Source organism: Boleophthalmus pectinirostris, unplaced genomic scaffold (genome assembly GCF_026225935.1).
Source record: "Boleophthalmus pectinirostris isolate CB_2022bp ecotype Guang Dong unplaced genomic scaffold, ASM2622593v1 HiC_scaffold_6, whole genome shotgun sequence".
In the NCBI taxonomy this organism is placed as follows: Eukaryota; Metazoa; Chordata; class Actinopteri; order Gobiiformes; family Gobiidae; genus Boleophthalmus; species Boleophthalmus pectinirostris.
This window is the reverse complement of record NW_026571447.1, coordinates 10,231,840-10,255,878: the sequence shown is the minus strand read 5'-3', so window position 1 is coordinate 10,255,878 and position 24,039 is coordinate 10,231,840. Positions and strand designations below refer to the sequence as shown.

Below are 24,039 nucleotides of genomic sequence, written 5' to 3'. Positions count from 1 at the left end.
GCATGTTTAAGATCTCTCCACTTCTAGAAATGTACCATATTTTTCAACTTTTCTTCTTAAATGTCTTCTTGGTTGGTGTAAAACTAGAATTTATATTTACAATAGGTATAATGCCAAAAAATAAAATAAAAATAATGATAAAGAGAATCATAACAATCTGTCATACACACTTTGACACCACTGCTGTACTGTGGTGAGCTCTGGTGTCAAATGGTCTCTTAGTCATAAATCAATTAGTTCTTGTTAAAAGTAGCCAGCCTCAGACGGTTAATCCTAATCCTGATTTACTGTGAGCGGAGGAGGAGTGCTGAGAGACGCCTGCAGAGAATTACTACCACTACTACCACCACCAATAATACTACTACTACAACTAGGGGTGTACAAAAATATCGAAATAGCCATAAATTGTATCTTTTAATGTGTTGATACAGTACAGACATTGTGGGCTGCTGTATTGATATATCGCCAAGAGTATTTTTTGGTATATTTTACTACACATTTTATTTTACTATTCAATACACGATTCACGATACGATATAATCACAATATGGCAATACATACAATAATCAATACATTGCACATGATATGCTGTTTTTTAAGATCCAAAATACATTTTAGCAACAATATTTCTTTGTTAAAGGACTGTTTGTGCAAAGTTAACATGAAATAGGTCAATTTCAAAAGGGCCCATATTATCATTTCCTCAACACAAACACACCTGGAGTTGTGTTTTGTTTCGTTCACATGTGTTTAATGCACAAACCCATATTTAGGCTGAGTTCTTCTCTCAAACGGAATACACTCTTCCACCTTGTGATGTCATGTGTAATACAGGAAGTGCTCCACTGTGTTTTTAAACTCCACACACCTTCACTAGAATCATTAAGATCACTTCAGCCCTGGAATTCTTGCAGTCTTTTGAAGTCTTTTCTGAACCAAAGTTAAAAGGTAGGTGTTAACTTGAAAACTGCCGTTACATGACATCACAAGGTGGAACAGAGCATTTAAAGCTTTGGAAATGTAGACAGACAAATACAACATAACTCAAACATGTGTGAATGAAACAAAAAAAATGTCAATTTGATGTTTTTTTACATTAAAACACGGCATACAGGAGTCACAGGAGTTAATTTGGCATAATACAGGACCTTTAATCATCAAAACAGTGAATATATTAGGTCTACTGCATAAACAAAATCCTTCTACTAAATAAGCAACAACATTGTAGTGCAATCACTCAAAAAAACAAGCTAAAATGATTAAAATGATACCAAAAAAATACTCTTGGCAATATCAATACAGCAGTCCATGATACAGATACTGTCTCACGATATATTGATATTTGAATATTTTTGCATACCCCCACGCAGTACTACTAATGCTAAAGCTGTTAGTACAAGTGTTGCTGCGCTTTGAGGGTATGCTAAGGGAGCTGAGCAACATTCAAATTGCAGCAGTATATACTAGTCTGTGCTGTTTTACAGCGTCTGATGCTTGAACCTAAACTAACCTGAAAGCAAATTAGAAGGACGAGACTGAACCATGTGAGCAGTGTGAAAGCAAACACTAAAAACAAGCTTTTTCCGTGTTTGTTTAGCTGCTAACAACTGCTAACACTAGACCTGTCACAATAAATACTAGATTGACTTGAAAGGTTGTTGTTTTTTTTCTATATGATAAGATTTAAGACGTAAAAGGTTGAATTATGAACTGTGAACTTTCAAGTGTTTCTTTCTGCTGTTTATTTATTGCAGCTCATGTTCGGGTTTTTTTTTTTTTTTTTTTTTTTTTAAGTCCGCTCATGACTGGCCTAATCAACACGACTTGAGTCTTAGTAGGGCTATGCTTGTAATCCAAGATTATTTAAGACACTTTAATTATCAATTATCAATATTAGACGCCATCTTAATCAAGAGGTTTACAGCCAATCCATGTAATTTGAAGCAGCGTTTGAGCTTTTGATATTTGAAGATTTTTGTGTTAAATGTAGGAATTGTACAGTTTTAAGTCAACATAAATAAAAAAAAAATCGTAATTGTAAAGTAACATTATTACAGGGCAGTTATTTTATGCTTTTCTCAGGACAAAGTCTCTAAGATTAAGTTAATTATTCATCTCCTCAGTACAGTCTACAGATCTGTGCTTTACAACCAGTTTGCGGCTCAGTGAGCATAAACCAGCATTAAAACATTCATACAGCCCAGATGGGTGAAGCCTCTTGCCCATAGATACAACATCGTCACTCCACAGTCAGTCTCACCAGTCAAGTCATAGTCTCTTTTACAAGAACATGAGGGGTTTAAGAGTTTCATCCATGCTTTGAAGGCATCTGCACCCATGACCACCTTCAAGAGGATCATGGATAGTGTCCTCAAGGAATACTGGCACCTCTGGTAATTTTGAGATCTGCGTAATTTGATTCCTATATTATTTGTTTTTAATACCGTTTTAATATTTGTTCTTTAAAAGCAGCTTTGAGTGTCCTGCATTATTATTATTATAATATTGCTGTGTTATTGCTTTTCCTGGAATGTTCCATGGTATCCAGATATTGGTATCCATATAGCATTTATTCATTATGGGTGTTTTTACTGCCCAAAAATACACTCTCTATACATATACACTCTGTAAATAAGGTTGCCGTTCCACAGATCTGACCTGTAATGTAGGTCAGATCTGATCTACATTACAGGTCAGTAGTAGTAGTCAGCAGTAGTAGTAGTCGAGTAGTAGTAGTCTAGTAGTGGTCAAGTAGTAGTAGCAGTAGGGTAGCAGTAGTCTAGTAGTCGTCAGGTAGTAGTAGTAGTTCACCTTGAGATAGATAGGTTTAATCTATACAGTACAACATTCTAGACAAAGCGATAGCATCTCCATGGAGACATGCAGGTGATGGACCCTCCACTAGAAAAGTTGCGCAATGCATCATGAAACTCAATATAGGCCAAACAGCAGCTGCAAAAAAAAAAAAAGCCCACATTAAAACTGTGCTGCTATGCCTTTTTAACTAGAATAACAGAAAATTCAAGTTACATGCAAAATCAATGCAAATCTAAATCTTTCAGGCTAAAGTCAACCAAGTAATTAGATGTAGATTTTCCTGATGTACCGGAAAATGCATTAGGGACGTGAAAATTGTTTTTAAAAGGTCCTATATTACACAAAATTGATTAGTGAGCTTTAAGCCGTGTTCTAATGTTATTACCTTCTCAAAAACATACATGGAGTTGTTTTGTTTCATTTGCACATATTTGAGTAACCCTTCAGCTCAAATTGCTTGGGATGTCATGCAGTGGTAGTTTTTAAGTTAACAGCTATATTTTACCCTTTGTTCAGTAGACATTGGATAATTTCAGCTCTGGAATTTCCAAATGATTCTAGTGAAGGTGTAGAGAGTTTAAATACACAGTGGAGCATTTCCTGTATTACTACTTAACATCACAAGGTCAAAAAGCATGTTTCAGTTTTAGAAGAATGCAGCCTAAATATGCGAGATTTGTGTGTTAAACATGTGTGAATGAAACAAAACACAACTCCAAGTATGCTTGTGATGAGGATTATATTAAATCAGAAAACAATGTAATATGGGCCCTTTAAATGGTTTAGTGTGTGTAACTGTGTGTGTGTTTCCTAAAAAAATCTGCCAATATAAACATGTAAACAAAGCCCTTCTGAGACAGCCTTTATGTTGGATGACCTGTACTAAGCCTGATAAGACCGAAAAAGCCTGAATAAAGGCCCATTTAAAAACACAGAGCAGAACCGCTACACCCGTGTGTACGCAAGATTTGGCGGAGAAATTTGTGTGGCTGAACACAACACAAACCAATGATGTAACAAACTGCTTTTTATATTCCAGTAAAATACATTTTGTTATCGTATTTTAAAAAGTAAAAAGTTAATTTGTGGGCCTTGCTATGGATTTTAAACAAGATATTGGTATCGGCAAATATCAGATATCTGTATCGGCGCAAAAAAATAAATAAAATATCCATAGTGGCCAATACTTAGGTCTTGTTATCCTTAAATATTATCCTGAAAAGTAGTTTCATTTCCAAAAGAAACCATTTCATTGCATCATTTATTCATGTGGTTTAAAGCATAATCTGTATATATAAATGGACATAGATAACATCTAACCCTAGCCGCCGCTTTCCAAATAGGAAGTTCACATGCGGGCTCTTCCACCTCCTAGTGACCTTGGCTCCCATTGACTTATATTGGAATATTGTGGTCCCTCTCTCTGTAACTGCTGTAGTGAGTCTCATCATTTTGGAACTTAAAATGTTCGTATTAACCTGCTCTACATGTTCCTGGTGTTTCACTATTTTCTCCTTTAAAGTTTTATTTATAATATAGATCTGGCACCAAATGCTCCCCTGTAACCAATAGCATCGTGAGCTTCATTTGAGCAGTGCAACACTATGGGTGACTTCGTCTTTATACAGTCTGTGGTTTAAACTGAAACAAAGCAGAGGATCATGGGCCATCTAGGTAATTGTTTTAACAGATGAGTCAGTTTTCCCAAAATAGTTATATGGCACTCTTGCTCACACATTACAAGAACTGTAATGGCATGCCTCTTTACATGCAAATTCTAAATCTTTGATGGTGAAGAGTTAAAGAGTTAGATTTGTCAGATATTGTTAGATATGTCAATTCATTAGGGAGGTGAAAATTGTGTGTTTATTCTAAATAATCCTGCCAATATTTCTTAACTGACATGTAAACAATGCCCTTGTGATGCAGCCTTTTGTTGGATGACCTGTACTAGGCCTGATAAGACAGATGGAAGCATCCAAGGCCCATTTCAAGATGCATTGTGTAACTTTTCTAGTGGAGAGTCCATCAAATGCTTTTCTCTATGGAAATGTTATTACTTTGTCTGGAATGTTTCAGAATATGGCATTAAACCTATTTATTAAACCTATTCCATCTTCATGGAGAACAAACCAGGCTAAGTTACAGATCAGATCTGTGGAAAGGCGACGGCGGCCAGAATACCTGTTTTTCTAGATATTTTTGACCTATAAACCACCTGTAATTGAATATATGCAAGGTAACAAGCTGTTTAATGTCATACTGTGTATAATATAATATGTAATATATATAATATTCCAGGCAGAGCAATGACATCACCATAGAAACAAGCAGTGACTGACCTCCACCAGAAAAGTTACACAATGCACACATACAGAACAGCTATACACATTTGGAGGACAAATTTGTGTGGCTGAAGCAGAATGAAGGGAGTATTTCCTATTCCAGGATACAATAGCTCTATCTGGACACATGGATCACAAAGTCTTGACCACATCACAGATCATTTTCATCTGTGGATTAGAGCAGATGGCAACCTGACCTCCTCTCACTTTGCAGGGCCAGTATAATGCCACATAGATTACCAATATGGTTTATAAAAGATCATGATTTAATCCCAGAGAAAAGACCTCCACTCCAGGACGGCACGGGGAATACGCAGAAAGGAGCGTGTGCAAGACTGTGGCACTAAACCTACACATATTTCATGCCCGTGTCAGAGAGTGGAAAGAGTAAAACCGAGATAGAAAGAAGATCATATTTAGCGTATTTGCAGAAAGACAGAAACTGTTGGCTATTTATTATGGGGCAAAAATCTCATAGTAAAAAAGTCTCATAGTATACCAAAAATACAAAAGAGAAATACATTTTTACATATTTTGTCTTTGTAAATACTACACCATATTTGCCAAGACAAAATATGTAAAGAATGGGCTGCTAAAAGTATTGAAAATCATCACTGATCATTGATAGTAACACTAGTATCAAAGCTAGATACTCATTTGAGCAAGTATAAAAAAAAAAAAAGACACATTCAGAGGATTTTTGAATAGGTTTAGAATGACCATTAACTTTATCAAAACAAGTATAAGACCACATAGACTGGTATAAATGTGTTTGTGTACTTTACCATTTCGTGTGCGCCCCTTCTGAACAGATTAATGAGTCAGAATGAAGCCCATGGTATACAGCAGGATGTTACACAAACCAATGGCGTAACCAACGATTTTTTATTCCAGTAAAATGCATTTTGTTATTATTTTTTACAAAAGTGAAAAGTTTTGTTTGTCTTTTTTTTTTTTCTTAAAAAGGTTCACTGTGAGGGTCCATCACCTGTTTCTCTCCATGGAGATGTGACCTGGATTGTACGGCATTACAATTGTTTATCTCTACAGAAACAGCAGGTAACACCACACAGCCAAGTTACATGTCAGATTCGTGGAAAGGCAAGCCCACTCATAGCAAGAATGCACGTTTCTAGGTCAGTAAAAACCCATGCAATTGAGTAAATACAAGATGGATACGTTTAATGCCATATCAGGGCAGTCCAAACAAAACTATAACATCCTCATAGAAACAAGCAGGTGGTAGATTCTCCACCAGAAAGGTTAGTTGCACAAATTTGTTGGCCTTGCTATGGATTTTAAAATGAATTGGCAAAAATCTGATTTGTTTTGGCTCAAAATGAAAAAGAAAAAGAAAAATACTGGCACATTTGTACTTTCAAGGTCTTGCTATCCTTACATAATAATTACCCTGAAAAGTGGTTTGAGCAACTGGCATTTTCCAAAAGACCATTGCATCATTTGTCCACGTACTTCAACCTGAAACAAAGCAAAGGATCATGGGCCATTTATGCAGTCATTTCAAAATATGAACGCTTGCAACGCAAGAGCAAAATTGTCTGAGTCAGTTATACCAAAATAGTTCCACCACACTGTTCCTCTTTCTTTTCAGACAAATTGTTCATTTGAAAGAGGAGCCAGGCTTTAGTCAAATGTGTGGGACTGAACAGAGAAGGGGAGGGGAAAGGAGGGGGAATGGAAAGAGGCCAAGAGTCTGTGAACAACATGTGCTTTTCACTACACTGCTGCAATATCCTTCCTCTTCTCAGATCTACTAGGGCTGAACAATATTGGAAAAGATGACACTATGCAATATGGCTGTGAGGTGTTGTGATAGACATTACTGAGATGTTTTAAAGGTGCATTTTTAGGCCTGTAATAATAATCAATAAAATCATACAACAACTTTTAACATGCCCAATAACTTTTCTAATTTCTATTTGCATGCTTGTTTTCCTCGTCTCTCTTGCTCTCTACGAAAGAGATTGAATTTCAGGCTTCTATTGCTCTCTACTGAATCCTTAGCGTAATGATGCTTGAATGTGTCAGCGTAGACTATCAACACAGCGGGTGCGCGCACAGCCTAAGTGCAGAAAGCACCGCTGTCTGTGCGGTTAATATGACGCCACAACACAAGCTAGCGCCGCCGTCAGAGCACCAAAACAGTTCATTGCCTTATGACAAAACAAGTCACGATGTCAAATCAGCACGATTGAGTGGGATACGTCACAACAGCCACATGTGTCAAATGTAGAGAGCATGCAAACATCGACAAGAAATGGCTCAAACTTCAGCAGCCAACATACACCCATACCCGAGCGACAGAACTAGCCCCTGGGAGAGCCCGAAATCCACTGAAATCCCACAAGACACTGATACGATACTGATACGATACCAGCCAGGACAGCAGCTCCATCATATCCAAACAGGATCCTGTAGGGCAGGTTAATACGAACACTTCAAGACCAAAATGATGAGGCTCAATATTCCAATGCAACTCAATGACTAAAATAACTTTTAAGGGAAATTTTGTTACAGAGACTTAATAATCCATTTTATTTATTGTCTAGTTGTGTTTGGTTCAACAATGGTTTATTCAAGTGCATTTTTTTTAACACGTCCTTGCTATAAGACTACATTACATTTGGATATTCTTATGTTAACACGTCTATTTTATTAGGCCTATTGTTTTTGGTTGTCTTGCAGTTCCTCTGTTAAATGCATTTTTAGAAAGTTTATTGATCTTTGAAAGCGTGTATTTGCATTTTTATTCCTTTTTCATTACATTAGTTGAAAATGGTCTCAAAATGTTTATTGCAATTATTTCTTTGGTCAATTAATTGTCCAGCAAAATCTGTTATCATTACAGGCCTATGCACTGTAACTTTCCTGGTGGAGCGTCCGTCACCAGCTTCCCTCCATGGAGATGTTACCTGGAATGTTCCACTGTATAATATTGCATTACGCTTATGTATCTCTACGGAGACAGCAGGTGATGCCATCGGACCAAGTTACATGTCAGATCTGTGGAGAGGCGAGACCACTTATAGTAAGCATGCAAGTTATTAAGTCCATTTAAAAAAAAAAACATATTATTCAGTAATTGCAACATGAATGCATTTAATGCCACACCGGGACATTCTAGACAAAGCAACAACATCTCTATGGAGGCAAGAAGATGCCAGACTCTCCACCAGAAAAGTTACACATTGTACCTTTAATATATTAAATAGGGATACACTGTTCCAATACTGGTACTGGATATCAGCACCAATACTGAAATATTTGCTGGATCAGATATTGGATTCAGCAGATATCCTGATTGGACTTATGAATTGATATAATAAAGACTATTTCCTGGTTGTAGTTGGAACGAAAAGTCTCAGAATGTTTGGGCTTTTTTTGCTTACTGTATTTTTCGGACTATAAGTCACACTTTTTCATGGTCCTGCAACTTATACTCTGGTGCGACCTATGTTTTAATATTTTCAGACTGACAGCCACGAGAGGGTGCTCTAGGCTTGTGTGTTAGTTTTCTGCACATGTCTCCTGCAGAAAAAGCTGCTGTCCTGTTGCAAGAAGTGAAATATGCAGCCGAAAATGGTAATCAAGCAGCAGAAAGAAAGTCTGGAGTAGTGAGAAACTGGTCTGGCGGAAAGCGGGAATGGAGAACACAGCCTCACGGTAACTAGGAGGGTGCACAATGTAACTTTCCTGGAAGTAATTGGCTGGATCGACAAAGCCTGGAATTCAGTGACAACCGAAACCATCCCGTCAGGATTCAGAAATGCCAGAATAATTCTAACTGGAATTGATGCCAAGTCTGATGACAGCTACGCAGAAGAGGCAGCGGCACTCTGTTGGAAGTGACGAGGATGAAGAATTCAATGGATTTAGTGATTTGGAGTGAGATGGAGAGTTTGGTAAACTTGTCATGTTATATTTTTTATGCTATAGTTATCTGAATAACTGTTCATATGTTACATTAACATACCAAACGCCTATTCAGCCTGTAGTTCTCTATTCTCTTGGTATTACTGTAACTTGGTTTTCAAGATGAAATGTCGGTTCCTGATATCTGATATTATAAAAATTAATTTCCACCAAAAAGTGCGACTTCTGTTTTTTCTTCTTCATTAAGCATTTTTTTGGCTGGTGCAAGTTATACTCCGGAGAGAGACTTCTAGTCCGGAAAATACGGTATATACAGGGCTGTTCCGAGTTAAATAACAGCAACATAACACATTTTCATATCAGCTTCACAACACTCCAAAACGAGAGGGGAGTGTTGCAGTGTCAATAACGCCAATTTGTAGCATGCCAATGTGCACTTCCTGACTATCACACAACCATTACTAATTAGATGCAGATAGCACACAGTACGGTTATTTTCACCTCAGGAGTCCTTATAAAGTATATCTGTATTGGGGCAAGAGCACTGACTGTAAATGGACATAGCTAACCCACTAGGCGCTGCAATACAAATAGGAAATGAACATGGGTGCGCTTAAAAAAATAAAAAAAAAAAATAAAAAAAAAAAACACATTCTGTAGCTGCTCCTGTCACCATTTTTCAATTCCTATTGCTAGTATAGACCTTGCTCCAAATTCACCCTCTAATCAGCCTCAATGAGCTTCATTTGACTAGAGCCGAACACTATGGGCGACACTCTTTTGGTCTGCTTCTTCATACAGTCTATGGGCAAGACAACGTTTGCTCAAATACAATAAAAAAAAAATCTGGTACAGGCCCTTTAACGAAAAGAGTCTGTGCTCAAAACGCCAGGAGAATGCCTTGACCCCTCTCTTGCCCGCTGCCTTTATGCCCGGCCGTGTGCGTTTTAAAACAGGACATTGTGCCTGCGTCCCCCGGGAGCATTAATATTACATCTGTGCTGTCCACGAACACGTACCACACACATGAATGAACAGAGGGCACAGTGCCTCAGAGCCCGAGCAGAGGGGTACACTGATATAAGAATAACGCTAGTGTATTTAAAGGTCCTATATTACGCAAGAGTAGGTCAGGTTATAATGTTGTTACCTCTTCAAAAGCGTACTTGGAGTTGCGCACGTTTGAGCAACCCTTTATTATTTGTCTGTCTACCTCTCCAACTCAGAACGCTCTGTTCCAGGTCATGAAGAGGTAGTTTTCAAGTTAACAGCTACTTTTATTGGTTACAGATTGAGAGAGATTCCAGGGCTGAAATTATCATAGTGTTTCCATACACAACTCCAGGTATGTTTTTGATGTGGAAACAATATTTTAACATAAATTAAAAATAGCGCAATATGGGCCTTTAGTGCCTGCTTCAGAGCCATGATGATCGTAATGAGTAATGCCGTTTTTACTATAGAGCTACAGTGAAAGGACGTAAAAAAACTAAAAAAAGAGGTGCGAACTCAAGTGTGAACAGTTAAGAGTCAAACAGCTTCCCTAAAAGATTAATACGCTATGAAGGCTGTAAGCATCAAGTTAGAACTCACCTCATTTAATATTCAGCCCCAACTTTGAAGGACCTGCATGTAGACTTTTTTGTATATTTGAGCAAAAAGTGTCTTGCCCCTGTAGAGACATATTGTATAAACAGTTCTTGAGGTCAAAATAAGTTCGCTGTGCCCCATCTGTATTGTATTTGTTTATTTTTTATATTTTTTTATATTGTGCCTATTCTTTGCAGCACTTTGGAGAGTTTGTGTTGGTAAAATTAAAGTTGGACTGAATTATAAAGTGTGCTGGTAGCATGCCATTTGTTAGTCATTAGCTAATTGTTGTTGCTTTACCGTGATGGCAATACGCTGTTCTGGGTTTTTGAAAATTGTGAAAAGCATTTAAACTACTGTAAATATTAGGGATGCACCGATACAAAACTGCTATAAGATATCGGGGTAAATACTGAACATTTTGGTGGATCAGATATCGGCTTTCAAGACATCGGTTCAGTCGATGTCCCATTTTGGTCTGTAAATTGGTGTAATAAGACGATTTACTAGTTAATGTTGGCCCAAAATTTCTCATAACATTAAACCTATTTTTACAAAGCTGTTTAGTAGTTACAAAACACATTTGGATAGTTTTTTACCTTATGCAGTTTTATTCTCAGTCTCTGCCGTGGTATTGGGTATCAGCAGCTAAAGCTAAAGTATGAGAATCAGTATTGAAACAGAAAAATCTTAGTATCCCTAGAAAATATTAGGAATAAGGTAGGTTAGGGATAACTAGCCAGGCCGGTGCTACCTAGTGCCTCCGCTCCATTTCGCTTCTCTCCAGCATAGGTTAGGAATCGGAACACACTAGACGGTTCGCAAAAACCCCGGAAGTGCGAGTTCGGGCACCAGTCAGTCAGTGAAGAGCCATATATTCTGTGTTGGCAACGATTCCCGATATCAAGGATTTAAAGCCGGAACAAAGAGTAAGTTCTGTGAATCTTATCAAGGTGAAAGACGTTATTGCCCTTCTTCCTAGGGGATTTGGGAAAAGCTTAATATACCAGTTAGCCCCGTTAGCGGCACATTTCATACGTCACAACCAAATAGCAGCGAATGGTTAAATGAAAAAAGTACCCGCCTACCATCGAGCAAACAAATTCTAATGCTGCAAAGTCAGACAGTTTCTACGAAGTGAAACCAGCTGATGAATCAGGCTAAGGGATAACTGGACCAATGTAGTGAAATTAACTAGTTGGTTCTTTTTTGTAACCTTAACCAAGTTACAGTGCTATCACTAGCAAATTAGATTAGACAGTATTTTGGGTGCATTCTTCTGGTGACTCGTATTAGAAACCAAATGGAACTGACAAACAAATTATACATGCATAATAACTAAAAATGCGCGAATGTCTTTGACAGATTTTTGTGTGTATGCATGTGTGTTTGTCTTCATTTTTGGAGATCACTGATGTATAGACGGCACTGGAGTCCTCCCAAACCCTGATAGAGAACATGTACTTGGCGGTCAGCACAGTGAAGTTCAGATCGGGGCACTAAACATCTGCAACGTACATTTTGATTTCGCCAAGTCTTCCACAGTGGTAAAAGTCACAGTGATTCATAAGCAGAACTAAACTGCCTGCTTGTTCAACCACATTTACATTTTTAAACTCAACTATAATAAAAAGGAAGTGTACGCAGCCTAGGCTCTTATGGTTTAGGAACTAAAAAAAAGGTGCATTGTGTAATTTTTCTGGTGGAGGGTCCTTCAAATAATTTTGTCCAAGGAGATGTTATTGCTTGGTCTGGAATGTTTCCCAAATGGTATTCCCTATATGGCTTTCTATCTTCAAGGAGACCAAACCAGGCCAAGTTATAAGTCAGATCTGTGGAGCGGCAACCCTGCTCACAGTCAGAATGCCTGTATTAGAGCTATAAAACCACAGCACAGGAATGAACCTGACCCATGATCTTGAGCTGTATCAAAACAAATAAAACCACAGAGACAAGTATATGCCCATGAATTACTATGGAACCTGGAGGACACATAAAACTGTGTGGTAATATATAAAAAAGTACAATTATTTAATGCTATCTAAAATGGAGAGTGACTTTTATTATCACCAAGTACTATTGTTATAGAGTACTGAGCATTCCTTAGTACCACATCAAGAGTAAATCATGATCATGTGAAATTTTAGTATCGTGACAGCACTAAAACCACCTTGATTTCCGCATTGAAACTGGCAAAATTACAGGGAGGTACATTTGGGGTGCCAGTTTCAATTTCTGATCCAAAACAAACTAACAAACCAAGAATACAAACAACATTGGCATCACGTCCAATGTTTTTACAATTAACAATAAATCAGTATTACAATCTTTACCAGTAAAAACTATGTTTGACCTGAAGATGTTTACCTCATATCTGAAAACATTTTATAACATTTTTAAAATCTAAATCTTATACAGTTTACCTTTTAAAAGGAAATGGATGTAACATTACTGTTGGAGAGTTCGTCAAATCCATTCCTCCATGGAAATACTATTGGTTTGTCTGGAATGTTTCACAGTATGGTATTCAACATTTCTATCTTCATTAGGGCTGTGCAAAAATATCAAAATACCAATATATCGTACCGGTTAATGTGATGATACAGTATCGATATCGTGGGCTGCTGTATTCATATATCATATCAGAAGTATTTTTTGGTTTATTTTACTACATTATTTTGTTACTGCAACAGTTTTGTTGTTTGTTTAGAGGAAGGAAACTCGCAAATGCGACACATTGGACATTTTCACTGTTTTGATGAGTTAAATGTTTCTTTTATATGAACTTTGATGAAGAAGCGGTTTAAACAAAGACTTATTTTCACAGCCACAATTTAGCCTTTATTTTTTATTGAACCGTATTGAATTGATTTGAAATATATCGTATCGAATCGGAAGTGCACTGTATCGAGGTATGTATCATATCAGCAACTTCTTAATGATACCCAGCCCTAATCTTCATGGAGACCAAATCAGACCAAGTTACAGGTCAGATCTGTGGAGAGGCAACCCCGCTCAGTCACAATGCCTGTTTTTCAGAAATTTTCAGCAATAAAACCACCTGTAATAGAGTAAATGTACGGTAGAGCTATTTAATGTAATGTGGAAAATTCCAGGCAGAGCCATGACCTACCCAGAGAATCAAGCAGGTGACGGACCCTCCAACGTAAATTTACACAATCCACATTTAAATAAATGTACTTTTTTCCAAAGATTACATGCTTACTATACTGCAAGCTCAAACCTGACTAGAGGAACTGAACCCATATGACACTCACACAGGGGCACATTGAGAGGGGCAGGGGGAGGGGGGAGGTCATTTTACATACACATTCCAACACAGTCAACAGATGAGCCCCACATAGACCACAGCAGATCTGACATTGTTCCTGTGTGCGGCGTTTAAATGGGTCCTGACATTCCAGTCCCAGCTGTTTCACATCACATGAAGTATACAGCCGCAATAAGACCATGCCACGTCTGCACTTCACATCCAGATAGGAGCCTCTGTCAACTAAAGCAGTGCATCAGCTCTGATTGTCCAGGTCCTTCAAACACTACCAACTGTATTTAAGTTCCAAGAAAACACGCCAACACTTAATCTAAACTTATAAGCAGTGATGCAAAATCAAAGGCTGCGAGTCATTTGGGTTGCCAGGTTCCATGTAGGGATGGGTGATAATGTAAAAAAAAAAAGAATTCTCTTTTTTTATTTTTTAGACACTCTGGACAATTATGATTTTAATCGATTTTAATCCAAGTGAGAGCATGGACTGCTCATCTTTCAAATTAAGGAAGCTCTTCACATTTTCATTCCTATGCTATTTGAGAAATCGTAAACTGCCTTCCATTACATTTGTATAGAAATGTCATTTTAATACCGCAATTAGCCTGCTTTGCAAGTAAGAAAGTCAGGAGTAAATTTCAATTCAATTCAAGTTTATTTATATAGCACATTTAAAAAACTTCAGCTGACCAAAGTGCTTCAGATACAAGTCAACAAAATAGAAGTAACAGTTACAAATACATATATACAGATAACATGTGAAAACTACAATAAAAACGAGGAAGAGGAAGGAAATTTAATCCTCAGTTTAAATTTTTTTCAATTCTGATTGTTAAAAACCTAAATGAACAGAATGAATTCCATTAACAGCTGAGTCCTAGTTCAATGATAAAATACAATTGGTTTTAACCTAAAAAGGACTCTGTTTGAATACTCATGACACAGCACAAGCAATTCATTTTAGAGGTTCTGAGCTTTTACATGAGGCATGTCCTGTCCATCTGTTGAAAATGAGAAAGTTTTGTAAATGGCCTGTATATGCAAATTAAGGCGCGGGGAGCCCAGACTTGGTGGTGCTTGTAACTACCATTTTGAAAACCATATACAAGCTCAGAATATACAGTTACTTTATACATGCTACAGGATACAAAATAACACTTCAGCAAACCGTAAAAATAGACCTTAACTATTCTCAAGTAAATCGCGAGTAAAATACCTTCTTTCTGCTCATCCCCAGAGATTTGCATGGTTTTGCATTAAGGGGATAAGAACAAGGATTTTATATGAGGCATTAGATCACCATCAGCATTAAAACACCACGTCAAGCCTGCTGGAGAGATAGGCGCCACTCTCCACTCATATTATCCATTAAAGCACACTTCGAGATGTAGGTGGCCTGGAAAAATGAAACATACAAAAAGGTTCATGCTACAGTCTATAGTTACAGCATAAATGAAGCTGAAATGAAGGGATTACATTAATCCACATCCAAGACCAACAAATAATGTATGCTCAATCAAACTGGGCTATGCCATGACTAATGTGCTATATTTAGATGTTAAGTGCATTGTTAAGCCTGATTTTATAGTAGATTTTGAAAGACAATTGATACTTTGCAGCTGATGTACTCTACATTCTCTGGTGTTGTAAAGCTAACAGAAAGCACTACTCTGTTAGAAGGTCTGCTGCTCAAATTAGACTAATCTTTATTGTAACAGTCTGACCAGAAAAAGAGCTGACTTGGTTGGAACTACAACAGGTGAGCCAATTTGTGCTCTTAAAAGCTCATCAAGTCTCTCTCTCGACTGACCAAAACCATGAATTGTATTGATCACAGGCTCCTGAAAATGTGTTTAAATCCATTCTGTATATTTCTTCAGTTTTCAGACTCTTAAAAGTTTTTGTCTGTGTTTACTAATGTGTACCATATTTTTTTGGACTATAAGTTACTTTTTTCATGGTTTGGGTGGTCCTACGATACTTATACTCCGGTGCAACTTGTATATTAAAATTTTCACACTGACAGCTGCAAGAGGGTGCTTTAGACTTGACCACTATCACTTCATGCTTTACTGTGCATGTCTCCTGCAAAAAAAAGCATCTGTCCTGCTGCAAGTAGAAAAATAATCAGCTGAGAACGGTAATCGAGCAGCAGAAAGAAAGTTTGGGGTGAGCGAGAAACTTGTGAGGGATTGGCGGAAACCGGGGATGGAGAACACAGCTTCACGGTAACCAGGAGGGTGCGCAATGCAACTTTCCTATGACTTATGTTTTTTTCTTCTTCATTACACATTTTTTGGCTGAAGCGACTTATAGTCAGAAGCAACTTATAGTCCGAAAAAAAAAAAAATACAGTACATTGTGTCACCATGATATGACATGCTGAACATAACACCAAAAGAGAAATATGTAGAACTAAACCCAGCATGATGCCACTACATCAATCAATCACAACGAATAGGTTCAAAACTTTATACCAGTGGCTCTCCAACATTTCACACAAAGTACAACCAAAGAAATGATTTGGCAGAGTACAACCAGATCTAAACTACTCCAGATTGAACCTAGGCCCGTCATGAAAACACATTTTGAAGTACGCTCTATTGCTGAGGAAAATATAGACGATAAGCAATGATACTGAAACTTATGAAATGTATCCCACTGACAACAGATAACCAAACATCTCTTCTAAATATGCCATATAATTAAAAATAAAAATAAAAAAACATTAGTTGCAAAAAATGAATAAATAGCAGAATGAAATGCTTTAGTAGTGAGGATACATCTAGAATGAGTCACAGCAGTTGTTTATTTGATCCTGTTCAGGTGAAATCTAATCACAGTACAGAAAAAGAACAAAAACTCCCCCACTAGAACAAAAAAAAAGTACAGGTCTACTCTAACCTAGGGCTAAAACAGGTCTAAATAATGAGTACATCATTTCTACTGTAGTTCATAACAAGAAATGATCCAAATGAGAGCAAAAAGTGGATGAAATGTACTGCAGATTAGGCAAACCCACAAACTGAAAAGCTATCCACCTGAAGCAGCTCGCATACCACAGTTTGAGAAACACTGCTCTATACTGATGTTAATACCAAAATAATAAAAATATTATTTTTTGTAATTAATATTCAACTCCAACAAAAAAAAAAAAAAAACTTTATGTTGCCGTTCTGAAAAAGGCCCAAAGTTGCACAGAAAAGGTCAAATTTTATCCTGTAAACATTTTTTTTGTATTGATACTTGCTAAAATTTGTTGAATTTTTATATTACCATAGTTTTGATATTCATTATTATGCAATTTTAGATATTTTGACAACCCTAGCTGGAAGAAATGTAAATGTAATGGCAAGTAACAAGAACATGAGGATTACTACAGATTAAGTAGTCTTATAATATTGATAATACCATTGACCTAGCAGTTTATGTTTATATATTAGTTTATTGTCTCACCACAGTTTTGCTTATTCTTAAAGGTAGTTTTTGCAAATGTATCTGAATGGTGTTTGATCCAAAGCTCCATTCATGATTTAGTACACAGAAAAGTATTCAAGGTGAATTGTGTGACTTTCCTGTTGGTGGAGCTGCCAAATACTTTTCTCCATGGAAATGTTATTGCTTTGTCTGGAATGTTTCGCAGTATGGTATTAAACCTTTCTACCAAACCAGACCAAGTTAAACATCAGATCTGTGGAGAGGCAACCCTGATCACAGGCAGAATGCCTGAATTTCTAGGTATTTTTGAGCCATAAAACCACCTATAACTAAATAAATGTAAGGTAGAGCTTTTTAAAGTCATACTGTGAAACATTCCAGGCAGAGCAATGACATATCCATAGAAACAAACAGCTCATGGATTGTCCATCAGAAAAGTTCCATAATGTACCTATAAACAAGTTGCTGAATATAGATTTTTAAATTATGTGAACTCAAAAAAATATTTCAACAACCTAAGTGGAGTGTGTAAGTACTCCACCGGGAAACTAAATCATTGAGTTCAGAAAACAACTAAGAAATCTTGTCAATTCTTTGAAAAAAAAAAAAAAAGTGACATGTAACATTATACCAGGGTTGAAATAGTAGTAGTGTACCTTTTCTATTAGACCATACAGCCAGTCTATGTAAACTACTGCAGCAGTATTGTATGGGGACAAAGAACATGTTATGGTTGAGTGACCAAGATTGTCATGTGCTTTGCTTTGAGTAAATAAGGCTAAAGCCTTCGGCCATGGGTAAACAAAAGAGTAAGATAATGTTCTTAAAAGGGAAATGGACCAGAAATCATCGAAACAATAATCACATTCAGCTTTGAAGGACTATACTTGGGTGTTTTGTTTTGATTTTATTGTATTGTTGACCTACTGTGATCAAGCCATGTCTTAGTTTATATCTTCTTTATTTTATTTTATTCTAGCCTTGTACTTGTATTGATATTTGCTCAAACTAAAACTAGTATCAAAATTCAACTAGTTTTAAATATTATGTGATTTTTGTATTCTCACAGCACATGACTTGACTGTTAAAAACTTTTACATCCCAAATCAAATATTATATTTTGGACATTTACAACAGGGCTGCAAGTTTAATTGCAATCGAAATAGCAATTTGAATGGGTGTAATTTTTATTCTACATAAAAAAACTGCTAGTCCTGTAGTTTAGAGCTGTACATTGTCACTTTATATTTGAGTCATTTAGTAGTTGAATTCTATCATCAGCAAATTTCAAAGCACGATATATTGATGGAAATGGAAAAATATATATAAAGAGAACTATTGTGAAAAACAATAACGTTGAAACTACTTTACATCACTGACACAATAACTCTAAAAACAGGATAATCCCAATAAATTATTTTTTTAAATATATGATAATATTACAAGGCCTTACAACAAATAATTTGCCGTAGAAACAACACCTTCAGCTCTACAGTTCAAATCTTATTGTATTACAACAAAAATAACTAAAATCTCTTCACTATTGCAAAGAAAAGCTACACACAATAAATGAGCTCCAAAATATATTACTTCATCTGTTATGTTATCGTGACAGTCCTAAACACAAATCTCAAATATAATCATAATGCTTTTCAGAACGATTGTAATTAGAGATTTTTTACTAAATCGTTCAGCGATGACTTTAACAACATCAACGTAATAAAAATAAAATCCTCAACATAGTACAGGGATGAGAAATTGTGTGGATCTGACCCATGTACAGTCAAAGACGAAGGCTTAATAAAGCACTTGGCCTTGACTCCAATCAATCCGAACAGCACTTAACACAGCAACCCCTCCACAAGAACACGGAGGCCAAAGGCACAGGGAGCCATTTAACCACATCTGTCTGGTATCCATGGAGGTGGGGATATGCCATTAATTGAGTTTTAATCAATATATAGGTTCAGTCATGTCCAGTGGTCACTGATGTGTTCAGGGTCTTTGGGTCCACAGGTACCAACGCTACAGATGTAAGATTTCTTTAAAAGGACCTGTATTGCACTAGTCAGGCTGGCGCTACCTTGTGCATTCACTCAATTTCATTTTTCTCTAGCGAGTAGCTCAGGAATTGGAATACACTAGACGATTTGTAAGAACCCCAGAAGTGTGAGTCCGGACACCAACTGATCATTGAAGAGACATGTTGGCAACAGTGCCCGAGATTGAGGATTTAAAGCCGGAACAAAGAGAATGTTTTGTGAATTTTACCAAGGGGAAAGACGTTATTGCCCTTCTTCCTACGGGATTTGGGAAAAGCTTAATATACCAGTTAGCCCTGTTAGTGGCGCATTACATACGTCATGACCAAATAGCAGCGATTGGTTAAATTAAAAAAGTACCCGCCTACCGTCGAGCAAACTCATTTTAACGCTGCAAGGTCAGACAGTTTCCACAAAGTGAAACCAGCTGATGAATCAGGCTAGGCTGAATACCTGGAGTTTTATTTTGTTTCACACACAAATCATTAAGTGCTCCACTGTCTTTTTAAACTCCACACACCTTCCCTGGAATCATTTGGATAATTTGAGCCTTGGCATTGGCCATCTCTATTGAACAAAAGGTAAAAGATAGCCATTAACATGAAAACTACCAATTCACGATATCACAAGGTGGAACAGAGTATTTTGAGATTTGGAAAGTAGACAGACTAATAAAAAAGGGTTACCCAAAAATGTGTGAATGAAATACAACTTCAGGCATGTTTTTTTTTTTTGAGGAGGTAACATTATAACTAGGGCTGGGTATCATTAAGAAGTTGCTGATACAATACATATCTCGACAAAGTGCACTTTTGGTACGATATGATGCATTTCAAATCGATTCGATACGGTTCAGTAAAAAATAAAGGCTAAATCATGGCTGTGATACTAAAAGTCTTTGCACAAGAAGTGATTTTACAAAGTTCATATGAAACACACCCATTTTAAATCATCAAAACAGTGAAAATGTCAAATGTGTTGCATAAATGAGTTTCCTTGCTCTGAACAAGCAACAAAACTGTAGCCGTGTCACAAAATAATTAAGTAAAATATACAAAAAAATACTCTTGGCAATATATTGATGCACACCCCTAATTATAACATGACTTAACTAGAGCTGTTAATCCATTAATTAAGCAGATGGAATTTAAGTTTGATCAGCTTCGTCAATCAAAACTACAATTACCCAAGAACACCAGGTTTCTTATTAGTGCAATGTTAAGTCTGCTTATTTGCCTAAGAACAGAAAAGAACATGACCCAGGCAATGAAATATTGTGCAAACATGCCCAGAGAAAAGGATGCGTGCCAGCCTCTTCGTCATGGCAACCCCTCCCTCTCTCCGCAGAGGCAATTGGCTGTGGCGGGGCAGCTGGTACACGTTTCTATGGTTACTCCCTCGTGCCCTGTCTCCGCCGGGACAGTGGGCTGGGTGAGAGGGGGAGAGGGACAGAACAGGGAGGGAGACATGGATCGCTCTCCTCCTCTGGGCCTGTACCTTCATTCGCTCATAATGCCGTCTCCGTGGCTACGTTCATGTGCTGCTAAAAACAAAGAGGACAGTGGCTAATACGACGCGCTACGTACACAGAGTAGCTAGCTCCCCAGTGAAAGCCATAACAAACCCCCGAGGAGCGTAAAAGTACTCACAGAGAGAAGCTAATGTGATGCCAAAAGAGAAAACGTCATTGATTAACCACAGGAGTTGTAGGGAGTAACTAATGGGACAGTGGCCAAAAAGCCTTCTACATTTTGAACATTTTGAACTGAACTGATCCCCATACTACAGATAATAAAAACACTCTTTATTTAGAAAACAGAGTGTACTTTTCAACATTAAATCCTAGTACTTCCTTTATTTTCCCATCTGTGTAATTGTTCAGTGGTCCAGGTACGTTCCACAGTGTATACCAATTTATGTGCTTGAATACTTTCTGATACAGCTCAAGATCATTCATTTCTGTCCTGTGAATGTGGCTCTTTTGGAAATGATACTTGCTCAAACGGGTATCTAGTTTCTATAGTTTCCGTATCGATTAGTATCTGATTTGCAAGACTTTTGACAAACCCTCAAGAGTGGAACTTAAAATGATTTCCAGGATACAACACAGCACCATAAGAAAAGAAAATTCCTGGAAAAGTAACCAAAAATTTCTACACAGCTATGATGATGTAATATTTCCTCGAGTTGGTAAGTACTCCACTGGCCATTTTGAGCCTGTGTAATCCTTCAACAATGACCATACCCACAATTACAAAATAAACGGAACAGGTAATAAAAGGCCATAATCTTTTTTGCATCAGTGGAGATAAATCTATTTACATTGCAAAGCAGCTGCTACACAAATAGAGACAAAACTGTGATTATAACTAAAAGAAAATAAAAAGACCAGTATTATTTTATTTTAGAATAGAGCACCTTCCTGATGCTACAAAAACAATCCACAATACATTTAAAGGAACTATATGTAGCCTTTATGGAACTCACATAAAAACTCTAAAGTAGAATTACAAAACAAAAAATATTCTAAATGTATAATATGGTTAAAAAACATGAGCTGCAGTAAAAAATAGCAGAATGAAACACTTAAGGAGTTAGTTTGTGTCTATAATGAGTCATAGAAGTTATTTCTATGACTCATTATTAGGCACAAACAAGCTCAAGTCTGATCAAAGAACTGAAAAATAACAAAAAGTTATATAGACCCTAAAAAAATGATTGTTCCATCTTTCATATACTGCACAAGAAGTTGATATCGTAATTATTGTAAGAGGTCTATGGAGGACATATACAAGCTTGTCTCGTTCTCAGTATATGGACAGCACACACTTCAGAAGCAGAGCCTGCACTAGCACTGACTAATGATTAGCTGTAAGTTCTGAAGTTTCAGTAGTGACCACTGAGATCATATTTCAGCATTAAAACTGGCAACTCAACTGAGAGAGTCATGTGACGCTCATTATGATATCTTTTCTGATAATCATTTTGAGAGCAAACAACATTATAGTAAACAGCTTAGTCATCATGTCCAATGTTTTTGTACTTCATAATAAATCAGCATTGCAATCGTTACCAGTAACAGATTTATATTAGATTTAAACATGCCTATGTCTTATCTGGGGACACAGCTAGGTAATGTCTATGTACTTTAAAATCTAAACCTTACGTACAGTCGCTTTAAAATGTGACGGGCCCCCATGATATTTTAGTTACTACTGAACAAGCTGAGCCTCCATATCGAAAACAGATAAGCTAGATCTTTCCGAGCTGCCCAGATTTTACCCCTGGATTTGTTGGCAACCCCATATCATTCTTCCATCTGGTAAGTTATGGTCTTTTATGGCCTGTCTGGTAAATAATGATTTTAAATAACAGCAAAGATTGTAACATATTTAGACGCAATTCAACTATCATCTCATCATTAAAATTCACACAATTTAGTCCAGACGTGTTTTCTAGAACCGCAATCTTTGGACTGCAGATTGGAAATGACTTATATAAAGAGAGAATTTTTTTTTTCACTAACAAATCTCAGTGTTAGTTTTGCCCACATTACCTTATCACATCCTGTTCCACGTGTCTGTCTAGTCTCAAAGTGCACACATTGGCGTGGGGTCCCTGGAAAAAAAGTCTAAAGTCCATCCACTGCCCATACTACACAATTTGACAGTTCCCAGGGAGGGGGGATGGGACCCAGAGCCAGACCGCCATGCACACCTCCTTTGTTCGGGGGCAGGGATCACCACCATTACCCCCACAAACTTCCACCCCCAAAAGCGACCTGAAACTCGACTAATTCTGCAGAAATCACGCAAGAACCACAGGACGGTGCATAACTTTCCGTTTTTCAGACATCAGAGCAGCTTACATCAGGAGCCAACTGTGCAAGTTAATAGTTACGTGCCCTTCACAAAAGTTTAGCAGTGCAGTTTGCAAATCGATCCAGTGAAAATTTTACAAAACAAACAAAAAAAAATACAACAACGTGGGTTGAGCCAACATTGCTGTAGATGCGGTTAAATGAAGTTGGCGATTGTTTTGAGTCTAAAAAGCCATATTAGACGCGTAAACAATGAAATTAGCGTAAGTTTAGTTGCTTCACAGGGTTAACTAAGAATCATGTTTAATCTGATAATAAAAATAAGAAAAGATAGACTAAACCGATTGGATAGTTTTGCGTAAAAACGTCTTCTATAGGAAATTTCACAGTAATCGCTAGCTACTTATTGTTCACAACATTAACACTATTTGAGTAAATGGGTTTAACTACTCAATGAAACAGCGTTCGCCAGTGAAATTACTATTCTTACTTAGTTTCAACGCAATCCAATCAACATATGAAACAATAGAGCTACTTTGGAGTCCAGTGGTCGTATCCAGCTGTGGTTGTGCCAGTAAGAACAGCCCTTCAGGTTTAGCAGTCTGGCTAACAAGCTAACTCCCGCTCCTCGTTGTTGTTTTTAACTCCCCGTGATCTGCACATTTTGCACCGCTTTTCGTCCGTACCTGGAGCCGTCCCCGGAGTCGTTTGCTTCGTGAAAACGCCGAATCCGCGCCCGCCTCTCTCCGCGTCGCCGATATGTCTGAAGTTGAAGCCGAGCGGACGCGCAGGGTGCCGTGGGTGATA

The 24,039-nt window shown here is 37.3% G+C and overlaps 1 protein-coding gene across 2 annotated transcripts in view; it reads right to left on the bottom strand.

Annotated features, from left to right (window-relative positions):
* si:dkey-199f5.8 (beta-1,4-galactosyltransferase 3) overlaps positions 1-24,039 on the bottom strand; it is a 36,008-nt gene extending 11,969 nt beyond the window's left edge. Inside the window, exon 1 of one of the 2 annotated variants that reach the window (XM_020936139.2) lies at positions 23,919-24,039. The gene's annotated coding sequence lies outside the window, so the exon portion shown is untranslated. Of the gene's footprint in view, positions 1-22,968; positions 23,023-23,918 lie in introns of those variants that run through there. The other variant, XM_020936143.2, reaches the window with a different exon arrangement.